This window comes from Tiliqua scincoides, chromosome 3 (genome assembly GCF_035046505.1).
Source record: "Tiliqua scincoides isolate rTilSci1 chromosome 3, rTilSci1.hap2, whole genome shotgun sequence".
NCBI lineage: Eukaryota > Metazoa > Chordata > Lepidosauria > Squamata > Scincidae > Tiliqua > Tiliqua scincoides.
In genome coordinates this window covers 139,599,590-139,614,107 of record NC_089823.1, presented here as the reverse complement: position 1 = coordinate 139,614,107, position 14,518 = coordinate 139,599,590, and positions in this window count along the sequence as shown.

Genomic DNA, 14,518 nt, shown 5'->3' with positions numbered 1-14,518 from the left:
TACTACAAATTACACGCAGCGGTTACCTGGATAAACATCATTATAACCTGGCAACAGCATGATCAGCCCTGGTAAATTGGCATACGAGACTAAAAATTATTCAAAATCTACTCATAATCTTCCAGGCAGTCCAGAGGAAATTACATACTGTTCTCTTAACTACTGGGACTTAAATCACATAGTAAAGCCCCACTGGCTCCGCTGGGAATGTATAACACACTTTACACACAATCTAGACTGTGATGCCTTTCTTTTTGTGCTTTGGTACAGAACGTTTTTGTCCTACTTTAGCCTACTGATAGCTAGTTCAACGGCAGCAGCATATGGGATTTCAATTAGAAGGTGGAGAAATTGAAGTGCAATATTATCAGTAGATCTGCATGTTCCTAGAAACTTTGGGATCCCTTGCAAGTTTATAAGCTCAGTAATACCGGATAAGTTTCTGTGAAAGACAGCATGTCTGTCATTACTAATTTTCCCCTACAATGGCTACCTTCAGGGAATGCTGAATGCCTTCCAAAGCACAAAGCAGCTGTGCCCTACAGACTGGAAAATATAGGCTGGTGGTAGAACCACAGCATGAATTTTACTATAATGCGGAACGCCTGTCAACACAAAAAAGGAGACAGGGTCATCGCCCAGTGGTTGAGCGCATGCTGTTTGTGAAGAAGATCCCAGGTTCAATCCTTCGTTTATCCAGGTATGCCAGAGAAAAACTCCTGCCTGAAACCCTGAAGAACCACCACCAGCTAGAGACAGCAATGCTAAGCTAGGTAGCCCATGATCTGACTTAGCATACAGAAACACCCCATATTGCAGCTAGCTTCACAATACTGGTGTGCAGGGAAAGCACTGGTAGTCCACTAACACATAAAGCCTCGTGGACAAATTCCATTTGTAAATTTCTCCATAGCTCAAAGATGCTCAGGTGGAGTCAGAATCAGTCTTAGCTTTTTGTTCTCCGCAGATTTGCAATGCAAACACCCACCGGGGTCTTCCGTGTCTCTTGTCACCAGCGTAGATGTCAAATGTCTAATGTCAAGGTTGTGAAATCTGGGAATAATTAACCAATTAAATAACACCCCCCCCCCAAACAAATATCTTTCAACTGGGGATATGCTAAAGTGTCTGTCATCACTGGTTACCTTTTCTTCCGAAGTCACGATGTTATTAGCCCCATTTACTCCAAGTCAATTTTCAACAAAACAAGAAGCTCAAAGAAAGGGGGAAGTGAAAATTGGAGTTTTCCCTTCTGCAGTGATGCCTTTCGGGCATCCTTCTACTCTATTCACACTTTGGCAAAAATCTGATCTATAAGATATCAGAAACATGGCTATGATGGGACATAACTTTTATAGAAGCAATGGGCCAGCTAGCTAACCTCCAAATAGATCTTATATCTACAACAAAAAACCAGACTTGAAGCATCCTACATGTGGAGGGCAAGAAAGGTGATTTTTTAAATATAATAACGAATGCCGCTGCCTGTGGGTATTGTAATAAAACGTTTTGGTAATTCACCTCAAAATTTACTCTCTATAAAAGGTAATTTTACTCCAATTTGTTTTGAATCATTTATATAAATACTGCAAATATCAAGAAAAATCAAGGACGTTAATTGCTTTCTCTGCAGATGAACTAAACCTGAACTCAAAAATCAATTCAGAGAGGTTTTTCAGTGATCCACAACTGAGCCAGTATAAAAGATCTTTCTCAGTACAATTCTATGCATGTTTACTCAGAAATAAGTCCTACTAAACTCAAGAGCCCCATCCTCACACTGGTCAGTACTGGATCTGCAGCCACAGCTGTAGGCCTGTGCCGTCCTGAGGGTACCGCATCCGACCAAATCCCATTTGATGGCTACCAGGGCAGCTACATGTTGTGCAGTGTGGTGGGGAGGTGGGGGGAGGGCATTCTGAAGGTGGGAAGGGGGTGTTTCATGGTGGGGGAGGAAGGCTCAGACCTGGCAGGGGATGGTGAAGCAGGTCTCCGTTGTATCCTAACCCATCCTGGGCCTGAAAGTCCTACAGGGGGCTACTCACTTCTGTGCCAATCTGAGTATCCCCATTGAGCAGGCTAGGGCGCTACACTGGGTAAGAGAACAAATGTTCCTTTACTCCAAGGAGATCTCCTGCCTGCTGCACCAGCAATGGATAGGATTGGGTTGCCTGAGGGGCTTACTTCCACATGAGTGAATTTAGGACCGCAGTCTTGAATGAACCCAACCTAGACTCCTTAATACAAAAATGGATTAACTGGTTCAAAACAAGCAGTCTGTTTATTGTGCACTCAGCCTGCAGTCGAGTAAAACTCCAGTTGTCAGGGATCCAACAGTACAGCAAAACGGACAGTCCAGCAGCAAAATGGCTGGGGCTTGGTGATCGCTCTGAACCACTTGGCTGCCTGAGCAATGTCAATGGCACCCTGGGCAGGCACAGGCCTCCAACACCCTTCTGTCTCTCTCCTGCTCCCATTCAGCCCTTCTGGGAGGGACAAAGGGACCCACCCACACTCATCACTAACAGGTGCCCCAGGCACCTCAACCACGGAAAAGGCTCCCTCCCACTATCCCAGCACCACCCAGAACCCCTGAAAGCAGCACAGAATGAGAGTCTGGATGGACTACTGCTGCCCTTCACATTAGGATCACTGTTGTACATAGCCCTGCTATACACAAGGAAATATTTTTTTTAAAGATTGTTTATCCCCCACCCTCAGATGTTATAAGAAATTCAGACATTTATTTTATATTCTTCTCTTACATATAATGCTCAAGAAAAAGCATTTGACCTAACTTATTAGGTGCTTTAAATAGCAAATCAATACCAATGATGAAATCTCAATTCACACCATAAATTGCACAAGCACACACATAATAAAAATCCTTCGCCGTGGTTATCTATTAAATCGAAGGCTACTTCCAAGCAGGCCATTTTCCACTTGAGTTGGGCATTTCAACATCTCCCAAAACTACAGCTATGCTTCAGCGAAAGTACCATTAATGAGATGGGAGAACAAATAATCAGAAATTATACAAGAGTTAATATGAAAGCCCGGAAGAACAAAGATACTAAAAGAAAATAAATCCATAATTACGATGAAGAGCAAAAGTACAGGAAGACAATGATGGCAAAGGGGTGGAGGGATTTTCATATATCAGCGTGCCCCCTTATCCACAGAGGTTCCATTCCAGAACACCCTGTGGACAGCAGAAACCACAGATGTGGGTGAATGCCCATCCCTGCAGTCAGGGGGGCCCTCACCTGGGGGGGGGAGTCTAAGCTCAGCAGAGATGCCTGTCCTCGGCCTGTGCCAGGTCCAGACTGAGCTTCAGAGCTCAAAAGACATGAATTCCCGGTTTCATGGAGAAATGATGTTTCATGGGACTTTTTAAATCCCTTATAAGGTGAGGGGAGGCAAGGGGAGGCAAGGGGAGGCGGTGAGATGAGGTTCCAGAATGGAACTCCCCTGGATACAAGGGCACTCTGTGTTGGGATTCTCTTACCCAAACTCAAGACTGAAAGAGGAATAGAATAGTTTAATTTCTAAACAACAGACTATTTTTTTTTAATTCCCTTCTTTAAAATGCTTAAGATTTATTCTTATCCTGCATGTTGTTGGTAGTCTGTTTCTAATATTCCCTTTTGAAAATCAACTGCAGTTAAAAAAAACCTGAACAGAACATATTTTACACTTGGTTTGGCTAACCTGTTATTACTTTAGATAATCCTTGTTCTCTTCCAGGAGCAACAGCTGCTCTGATTATATACACGCACATATAGATTTATAAAAGACAAAGGCTATTTACCTCCCCTGCTGTTCCACCTGGCTCTAGTGCTGCAGTAGCTGGGCCCCATCTCCAATCTGAGATCTATTGTTCTTGCATGAGCACACTTCAAATGAAATATGGCCTGCAGTCTCTGTTCTTGCAGCAGAGGAAGCCAACACCAGGTAATGCAGTCAAGACCTTTCCTTATCACCATATCAATTACCAACCTTGTGCATTTAATTGAAACAAAGAGGACTGGCAGGCAAAACCCCCTGGCTTCTGAATGCCACGTCATTAGGATGGGTTATTTATTGCCCAGTAATCAACGTCACCAAATTCAACCATTTAGTGAGCAGAAGAAGAGCAAAGCGCTTAAAGAGTTCTCCATGTAAAAGTGATTCATGAGAGCTTTAATGGGTCAGATGGATTTGAGAGGTGGACGGTGGAAATCTGCTTTCAATTAACTGTGCCTTGTTTACCCCTCTTCCCAAGCTGTCACCGCACAAGATAAGTTGCCCTTTCGATTGGTAACAGGATAACGTGCAACCTCCAGGAGAGGGCTTGGTAAGGAGCACAAGCTATTGGTAATGCAAGTTCAAGAGCACATGTCATTCTAGAGGGCTCAACCAATTCTACACAAAAATGAGAGTTTGAACATACATAACGTCTGCAGTCCCTGAACCCCACCACCTCCACTTTCCTGCCACGCACACCATTGTATCTCAAAAGCACCAAACTTCTTGATCAGTTCTTAATAATATTGAAGGTCTTAGTGTTTTTCAGACTTTTTCATCTCGCAGCACACTCGCATGGGAATAAAATTTGACAGCTTTTTGACAATTGACAAGGCACACTGTACTGTCAATGGGGGCTCACATCCCCCAATGGTCCTATTGATAAATGACCCTCTCCCAAATTCCCGCGGCACACCTGGGGACCATTCGTAGCACACCAGTGTGCCATGGCACAGTGGTTGAAAATGGCTGTCTTAGCTGTTTGCTTTTATCTGTGCTTGAGTTTGTTGTTGTATTGCTATTTTATGTTGTTTGCAGCGGTTTCTGACCCAATCCTATTGGCACCTAGCACCATCAGAACAAACATTTCTGTGGTGCTAGATGCCTTCCAGCTGTCACAAAACATGACAAACTGGCAATTTAGTGCTTAATAGTTAAAAACAGCACTTTCTGTGCCCAGAAACCAGGCAGCAGCCAGTGAAAAGCTTCAAAGCACTGGAGTGATATGTTCCCAGTATCAACTATCATTAGTATTGTGGAAGCCATGTTCTGCATCTTTATATGTTGCACATATAAAGCATTGCAGTAACCTAGCCAGTGTCCCCATCATGTGGACAATGGTGCCAGAGCATGGCAAGATCATTCAACTTCCACCCCATCTTGGCTGGTGGTAATGACAGGAAAATGAAGCCTACATATATGGCTACTCCCAATCCATAATAAGCTGATTGTATGTAGGATTTGACTTTGGAGACATGAAAATTACTATTACCATTATATTTTTGAATATTTGAATTTGAAGCCAAATCAAATCTTGCACAGAACCAGCTCACCATATCATTTCCAGTCTTTTTCTATGATTACCATGTCCTTAACAGTCAGGTAAATAGATGCTTGGGTTGATATAAATCCCCTCTGCCTTCTGCTCAAGAGATGTCCATTCTGAGAGGAATGGTTAAAGTTCCGTCTCTATTGTCATAGAGTTAATACTTTTAGTCTACAGGTCAACACTTTTGGTCTACTGGCATTTGGTATTACAGAAGGCAAGGCCACTGCTGTGCGCTCTCACAGTGTCCCTACACATTTAGATCTCCCTTCCCTTCAGGTTTCTCCTGCCTTCTAAGAGCAATGAATTGGATGTCTCATTTTACAGAAAAACCCTGAAATACAGGAAATGCAAACATGGGACAGTGTACCACATACTTAAACAGTAGGTTTCACAGCAGCTGTTCCACATGGTTATAGTTTATGTTGACCCTACCACAAAGCAATGAAGAGGTGATGAAGTCTTCAGCTGTAACTCAAAATCAATGAAGGGTTCAGGAAGCCACTAGAATGGAAGAATATGGTGCCTGTGTTTCCTTTTCAGTATGATTTATATAATGTGGAGCCTTCCCATCTCCTTTCTTTCCAGTCCCCTGTGCCCCCAGGCAAATAATTAGGAAGAAGTGGATGCCAGAAGTCAAGCTATATAGTCATCATGATGCAGTTCAGATTAAGTGCTTCCTTCTGGAATATCCTAGAATTAAAAGAGGAAGCTCTTTAATGATGAAATGTATTAGACTGTGAAATAGACTCCCCCCAGGGCAGAGTCTGCTTAAGAATGTTAAAGCTAGCAGAAAAAAAAATGTACTTTGGGGAGCAACAGTGAAGGCACAAGGGGCTGAGTTCCAAATGCCAAAGACACAAATGACTTTTTGTACAAAATATGATTTAACTTTAAAATAATTATTTTTCAAAACAGACAACATATTGCAATTTATGCACTATATCAGTTTCATGCTCCAGTAAGTGATTGGAAGTTCCAAGGAAGTATTACAGTGAGGGTCTCCTCACTGGAGAGAGTGCTGGAGTCTTCTGGTGTACTTGTAATTTCTGGTTTTGTGTTTGTTTTTAAATCAAAAACCAGGTGAAGCAAGAGGGAAACCTGGAGGCACCTAGGCTGGTAGAGCTGGGTCTAAAGCAGCTACAGTCTCTAAATCTTATGAGAAAGTCCTTGCAGCTCTGTGTCACCTCCCCAAGACTGTTTCTTGTCAACCAGCAGCAAACATTCAAAACTGCTCTCTCCTGCTGCCCCAATTCAACCTATAATAATGGCTCCTTTCAGCCCCATTCACCATGCATGTGGCTTCAGCAACATTTGACAAGAGAACGGGAGCAGGGGGGCAGGTTTAAACTTCGATGGGCTACCAAGAAAGCTACAGGTGGGGCCTGCTTATCTGTAGATCCTGTATCCGCAGATCTGGTTCAATGGTCCAGAGGGCTCAGGTTGGGCCTAGTCTTGCTCAATACAGGTCCACAGGTCCTCTGGAGGGCTTTCCTGGGCTTCAGAATGCCCTCCAAGGGAAACCGGAAGTCACATTTTCCCATGCTCCAGGACCATTCTGAAGACTGCAGAGACTGCAGGCAGACAAGCGTGGCCTCTGCGGGTTTCAGAAAACACTCTGGAGGTGACTGAGGCTCCAGTCGCCTCCAGAGGGTTTAATGGTGCCAAAACAGTGTATTTCATTATTCATGGTTTTCAGTATCTGTGGGGGGGGGGGTGTGTGTGTCCGAGAATGAATCTCTTGCAGATACAGAAGCACCACCTGTATTCACAATATGACCATATGAAGCTGCTTTATCATGTACCGAGTTAGACCGACTGGTCCACCTAGTTCAATATTATTCACATCCACTGACAACAGTTCTTTAGGGCTTCAGATGGGTTCTTTCCCAGTCCCAACAGATAATGCTAGAGATTGAACCAGGGATTCCACAGATACAGACACATCTGAATGCTCTTCCACTGAGCTATGAACTACCTCTGAGCAATACCACTGAACTAGTATCTTTCCCTTCAGTTGCTTACCATCAACTAGCAGACTGCACAAGAACCTAGAGAGGGTTCTCCCTTCACCCAGCAGGATAGTAATGGCCCACAAACAATACATAGCTTTCAACTTCAGCATCATTTTTCTCCTGAACACAAGCAGCCCCAAACATCTTTGGACAAAAGAAAAAAAAAAAGATACAAACCAAAACGGGGAGAAAGAAATCAATTTCTCCTAGACTCCTCCTTTGCTTTTAACAGTTGTTTGATATGTAGAAATCAGTTTTTCATAGCTTGAAGCAAAACTCTGTCACTTAATTCCTGTACATCAAGCCATCATTAAAGTCATATCTACAGGGGCTGGCTCAAAAATTGGCGAGCCTAACAGACACTCTCATAGACAATCCAAAAACATGAGTCTACACAGAGATGTAAATATAGCTAGCCAGTGTGAATCCTAGAATTACAGGAAGAGAAGAAATAGTATAATCCACAGTCTTTAGGTATTCCCCCGCTTCACACTTGTACTTCTCCATGCAGTTGTGGGTTCAAGCATGATCCAATGCACTTGTGTGACTTTCACATAGAACCAAAGTTCACGTCAACTAGCCCCTGAGTATTGACGCTAATGTCACATTTTAAAATCTAGTAAAAAGTGAGAAATGTCATTCGATTAATATAAAATGGAAACCTAATGGCTCTTCTGTAATTTTCACCCTTCGTGCCTCTGTGGTAATTTCTGTGATTACAATAATTGTGGCAACCACATCCTCCTGTAACGTGTATAAACAATGCAGAGAAGTGATCAGATATCTGACCTGGTTTGGCTAGTAAAGGAAGGCCACCCAAATCCTTTTAAGAGTTGAAGACTTACTGAACTGTTCTTCTGTACTTGTCTGTTTGTTCCCACCAACTTTTCTATTGAGCCCTGGGAAATCCTCTTTGCCTGCAGGCAGGGATACAAATGGGCAACAAGGAAGAAAGTTCCTCCTTTGGAAATGGCCCTAGAGATGGGAACTTCCAAAGAACATGAGAGAATGAGCAATATATTACCTCAAAGCTCTCAGAATGTCCGCTGCGTTACCAAGTGTTCATTCTCTTCCGGCCCCATCAGTGCCGCATGCCTACTTGGCCAGTTTCACTGTTCAGCCAAGCAGCCCCATCTGGTGTCTCCTCTGGGGGCCTCCAGGCAACCACTGATGATGCAGTCAAAACAACAGCTGACCTCACAACTAGACCTGAAGCAATCTGATCTTAACTATGCACCTTTGCATAGGCTGTATGAAAACATATACTGTTCACTGAGGTAAAAATCAGAGGATGAAACTGAGGAACATTCAGTGTCGACGTCTATTAAAAAATTTGGAAGACTACTCATTAATCACAAAGGTTCCTAAGATAATCTATGCAAAGAACCCAACAAATCTGTTTTGACAAAACAAAGACCAACCCATAAATGTTCCTATTGGCTTCTTTTTATGATCCATAATGGGTTGGGTGTTCTTTTTAAACAACATCATCCATTAAAGACAAACAAACAACTTTTCAATATCTGCTAAATATAATGTTTAATTAGTTTTCCAAATGCATATGCCATTAAGGTAACCATTAGGAATAATGGACCCTTGTAGCATCAGAAAAAATGCTGATTTAGTTAGCCAAATTCCTTAAGGTAATTTAGCTCAATAAGTGCTTTTGCATCATGATTAACTCAGCAAACTTTTAAGTTTCATTTCTGCTTATGGCAAGACATCATTTCATCTTGAAGGTCTCACCAATTCTACTGACTCGTCCACACCATTCCAGATGTTCTATTTGGAGTTTCTTGGAGAGCAAGAGACTTCTGAGCTTCATTACGGTCCACTATTCCATTATGCCTGGAACCCTGAAGGACATCGGCAACTGCCAAAATACTGCAGAGTAATGGAAGGACTGCTTTTGTGAGCTGATACATGCAAGAACAGCCAGTTCCTGGGTCCATCTGCAGCTCCTTCTACCCCTGTCCCCAGGCTCTCATCAACATTCCTACCTGGTGGCACTTTATTGTGTACTTTAATTAGTACTGAAATTGTAAGCTGATTTTCTGACTGAAAAGGAGAATATAAATGAAAGCACGTGTTTTAAAAATTAAAAAGAATAGTTGTGGAAAACACTAAACAGCGTAAGATCATAGCCATGTACCTGACAGCTGACCAAGGGCCAGTTCCTGACTAAAGACCTGAAAGCAATGCAGCAAGCAGAAGGTACTTCCTTGTTGAACAGGCAAAGGCAGAGGACCAGACTCTTAGCCTTTGTACTACAGTAACTGCCAAAGGCGCCTGAACATGCACAATTCACCATAGGTCACTACAGGGTCAACCACTGCCCTGTGCTCACTTGTCAACTCTTCCACTGCCTCACCTAGTCTCCATTTTTCTTTCTTTGGTCTCCTGATCTGGTATGAAATAGAGTAGCAAATCAGGTTAGAACAAAGAAGCTGGGAGAAGCACTAATTCACTTCCCAAAAAAGAGGAAAAGTTCTTTGGGGGAAGTGGTTCTTCCAGCTTCCATGTTCTGGTTTGTTTTGCTAAAGTATTTCAGAACAGTGAAAAGACAGTTCCTCAGACATGGACAATATGGAGTTACAACCATGATGGATGTGAGCAATTTTATCAGAGTGTCTTGCAAACTGTTCACAGCAGACCATCAAAGCATCATTCAAACCCCCTTGCAGGCCAAGAAGCAATAAGCCCTGCACTAGTCAAAACCGTTCCACTGGATGGCTCTCTGTGGACACAAGAGTAACAAAGAAGTAAGCGTTCTTTGTTGCTACTAATGCTATAGAACAGGGCCTCTCAAACTGTGGCCTGGGGGCCAGATCCAGCGTCCACATGGATCCGTCCATCCAGGCACTGTGTGAAGTCCCCCTCAATCAGGGGGGAGGGAAGCTCTGGACAGCTGCAGCTGCCTGGACGTCCTGTTGTACAGCCTTCTGGGACACCAAGCAGACGATCCAACTGCCTAAAGCGTCCCTGTCCTTCAAATAAGGAGACTCTGCACGGCACCCAGATAGAAGGTTCAGATGTGGTCTGGGATGGGGACCACATTCTGAGCGCACAGCAGATGCTCGTTTGAGTGCCACTACCATAGAGCAATGGTTCTCAAACTCTCCAGGAGTTCAAGAACCAGAGTAAGTCTTTGCAAGGGCAGGGTGGAAAGTAGCAACACGATCCCCAGGATTAAGCCACTGTGAGGGAAGGGAGCTACTTTTTATTTACTTGCTGCCGGGGTCCAGGGAGGAGCGGGGAGCCCCGTGGAACCCTCTGCAGGTCTCCCCGTGGCTTATAGAATGTTGAAAAAAGATCACAACCCACTTCTGGTTTAGTGATAGCAACACAGAAGTGGGCTGCAATGGGTTTTTTTTAAAACATTCTATAAGTCACAGGGAGCCCTTCCTCTGCAGCAGTGCGATCCTGTGGATTGCATCACTGGGTTCCCCCTGCCCCACCCCTTAAAGGGAAACATGCAGGGGTTCTCAGGCTGGTGGGTCACAACCAACCAGTTTGAGAACCACTGCATAGAGTAAGTCTTAAAACAGACCTTAGCCCATGCTCAGTTGGGCTCATCTTGAATTTTCCTCCTTCATTGCTCAAGACACTTACCCAGTTGCTTCACTCTCAGCTCCTTAGAGCAGTGAATTTCAACCTTTTTCACCTCACGGCACATTGGGAAGGCACTACAATGGTCAAGGCACACCAACAGATTTTTGACAATTGACAAGGCACACCACACTGCTGGTGGGGGGCTCACATCCCCCAATGACCCTGCTAGTAAATAACTCTCACGCAAACTCCTGGAGCACGGAACACCTGGAGACAATTTACGGCACACCAGTGTGCCACAGCACAGTGGTTGAAAATGGTTGCTTTAGAGCAGGAGTGCCCAAACCCCGGCCCTGGGGCCACTTGCGGCCCTTGAGGCCTCTCAATGCGGCCCTCAGGGAGCCCCCAGTCTCCAATGAGCCTCTGGCCCTCCGCAGATTTGTTGGAGCCCGCACTGGCCCAATGCAACTGCTCTCAGCTTGAGGGAGACTGTTTGACCTCTCGTGTGAGCTGTGGGATGAGAGCTCCCTCGACTGCTTGTTGTTTCACGTCTGTGATGCAGTAGCAACAGCAAAGGAAAGGCCAGCCTTGTTTTGTGCAAGGCCTTTTATAGGCCTTGAGCTATTGTAAGACCTTCATTCATTCATATAAGTTCATCTTTAATATATTCATTTATGTAAACTTATGTAAATTTATTCAAATTTTAAATGAAAATTAATTCTTTTTTTTCCCCTGAAACAGTGTCAGAGAGATGATGTGGCCCTCCTGCCAAAAACTTTGGACACGCCTGCCTTAGAGAATGAGGCATCAAGCCTGGCTCTGTGACTAGGCCAAGGAAATTCTAGAGTGATATTGCTGACGGCCTGATCATTTTCTCTTTCCAAAGGTCAACCGGGACATCATCAGAATAGCTTACCTTGACAGCATGAAAATCCCCCAGAAACCTATTGGGATCAATAAGTCTCTAGGGGCAAGCCTTCCAAACAGATCCCCCACCCTAGACCCTATTAAGTGCCATTAAGATTCATGGGGCTTACTCCCAAACAAGGGTGTATATGATTGCAGCCCCAGTGAGCCTACCCCCTACCAGATAATTATCTTTATTTCTCAATAACAAAAGAGTGATACTTATCTACTCCACAACCAGGTCAGCATCAACCAGCCCACCAGTAAATACCAGGTTCAGAGTGCATAGAAATTAATCAAGACAAGCACAAATTAATGTCATGAATCTGCAAAGCGCTTCCTGAATTTCTGTGTGTAACATATTGCAGATGGTCCCCTGCCAAACTCTGTACCAGCAGCATCCTTTTGTCTTCTCCCCTCCCAACACTTTTTTGTTGTTGTTTATCATCCACTATGAGGAACAATTCCTCAAAACCCAAAGCTCACTGCCTCTTGGTGTCTTTCCTACCAAAGAGACAGTGAGGCTGGTCCTACCAAAAGGCTAGATACAACTGCTTCTCTTTGACTATTCAAATCGAGTAACTGAGTGAACGGATGGCACTTGCAGAGTCAAAAATGATAAACATTTACACCACAGTGTTGGGAAGGCCTTTTCATTGTTCGGACAGGTCTGTAATTTCTGTTCATAATACATACAGTAATATCATTAGAACATTACACGGTTGCAATGGCAACTAACTACCTCAATTGCTAAAATGTCCAAATTAATGAACCTTGTCACATCACGACACCCTTCATGAACATGCAGTAAGAATCTCTAAATGCAATTTCCCATTAGTTGGTCATTAAAAGGGAAATACAATTTTAAAGAGCATCAACAACACTAATCAGCTCTTCCAAAGATATGTGACTGCAGGTTATATTCAAAGACATAAAACACCCCATCACAGGGCTATTTCCCACACTCGCCTCTTAATGAGGCACCATAGCCAGGAACAACTTTGGGCCTATGCTTCTCTCTCGCTTCAGTAGCCAGTTTAGTCATCCTCAGATGGAAATCTCAATTCCACTCACACCCAGGGAGCTTCACTCCCCCTTGACTCTGCTTCCCAATTGGCCTGTGATTGCAGGGCCATCCTAAGACCTCCTGGCAAACTAAGACAGTGTGCCAAATACCACACCCCTTGCTTGGAAGTGCACCAGTTACCACCTTCACTGTTCCTCTTTATCCTGCTCCCTAGATTCAGTAAGGAACAGGGGCACAGAGGGAAACAGTATCTAATCGTCTATGAGTTGTCTAAAGATATAAATATATATTTAAAAACATAAAAAGAGCCCTGCTGGAACAGGCCCATCTCATCTCTCTGCTTTCCATACCAGGAAAGAAAGGCATATTTCTCTCCTGCCATCCAGAGGGACACGGCTGCTGATTCAACAGTTCCATGAGGTTGAACAAAGCAGTTCTTTTAAGGAGCAAGTTGGAGGGAGTGGTGAACAGATGAGGAATGCCCTGAACCCACACCTGCCCCCTCTGTCTCATTGCCCACCAAGCCACTGATCCTCTTCTGATTAACTGACAGCAAGAAGAAAGAGGATGGGGACAGCATCAAGAGCCAACCTCTCCCTTCCGTTCTGCTGGAGGAAGAAAAAGCAAAACCTCATACTTTTACTGCCACTGCTGCTGCCTCCTTCTGCTTTATTAAGGCAGATAAATGGACAAGGAAAGAGGGAGGCGAAGTGAGTGGGGTGCAGCCATGTAGAGCCCCACCCCCTTCAGTGCTGGCACCGCCTCCACCTTCTTGCTCCAGCCCAGTTCTTGGATACGGGATGAGTGGAGTGCTTCCACTATGATCCATTCATCCTGTTTATTTCAAAATATAATCAGGCTGGAATAAGGAAGAAGCACTGAAGCTGAAGGTAAGGGGGATGGTTCTGCCTGCCCTCGCCTTTCTTGCCTCTCCTTGCCCACTCAGCCACTATCCTAAGTAGCCAGTTGGGTAAGAAGATGGCAACAGCAGGGATTCAGGCTAATGCACATGAATTTTAAAACAAATGTTCATTTGGCCGGGTACATGCTCAGAGGGGTGGCAGATCTGCCCCAATTCAGGTGGCAGATTCACTCAAGCCATTTCTGGGCAGTGCTGTGACTAAACTTATACACACAGGTGAACAACATGCAAGCAGACTGTTCAGCTGCAATTCAGTATTCCCCACCACTGAAAGTACCCCTAACCTTCCTTATTTCAGTTTATGCAAACATAGTCATCCTCATTATCCGTCAGCAGTCAGATTTCTTTTCTTCAAGAATTCAACATCAGCAGGTATTGATATAAATTTTAAAAGCTGGCATTCGTTTGTAGATCAAAACAAACAGCAACATGCTGAGAAGTAAATGTGCATAAATGCAATTTACATAATATCTGTCTACATAATTCATTCTACTTATGATCGACTTGCACAGCTTAGCTTTCTACGCCGTGGGATTGCAGGTTTCAACTGTCACGGGGAAACATCATCTTCCCAGCTCTCACATAGACCCTACTTCTAGAAACATATCTTACAGTATTCTAAAAGGGAGTGAGCCTGACTGATAGCTCCTGGTCAGCAAATGCCCACTTGAACTTCGAAGGTTCTGGCACACCAATACTGGTTCTCATTTATTAAACCCAAATCTGGTATGCGGATTCAAGATTAATGTCAACTATCAGTCTGT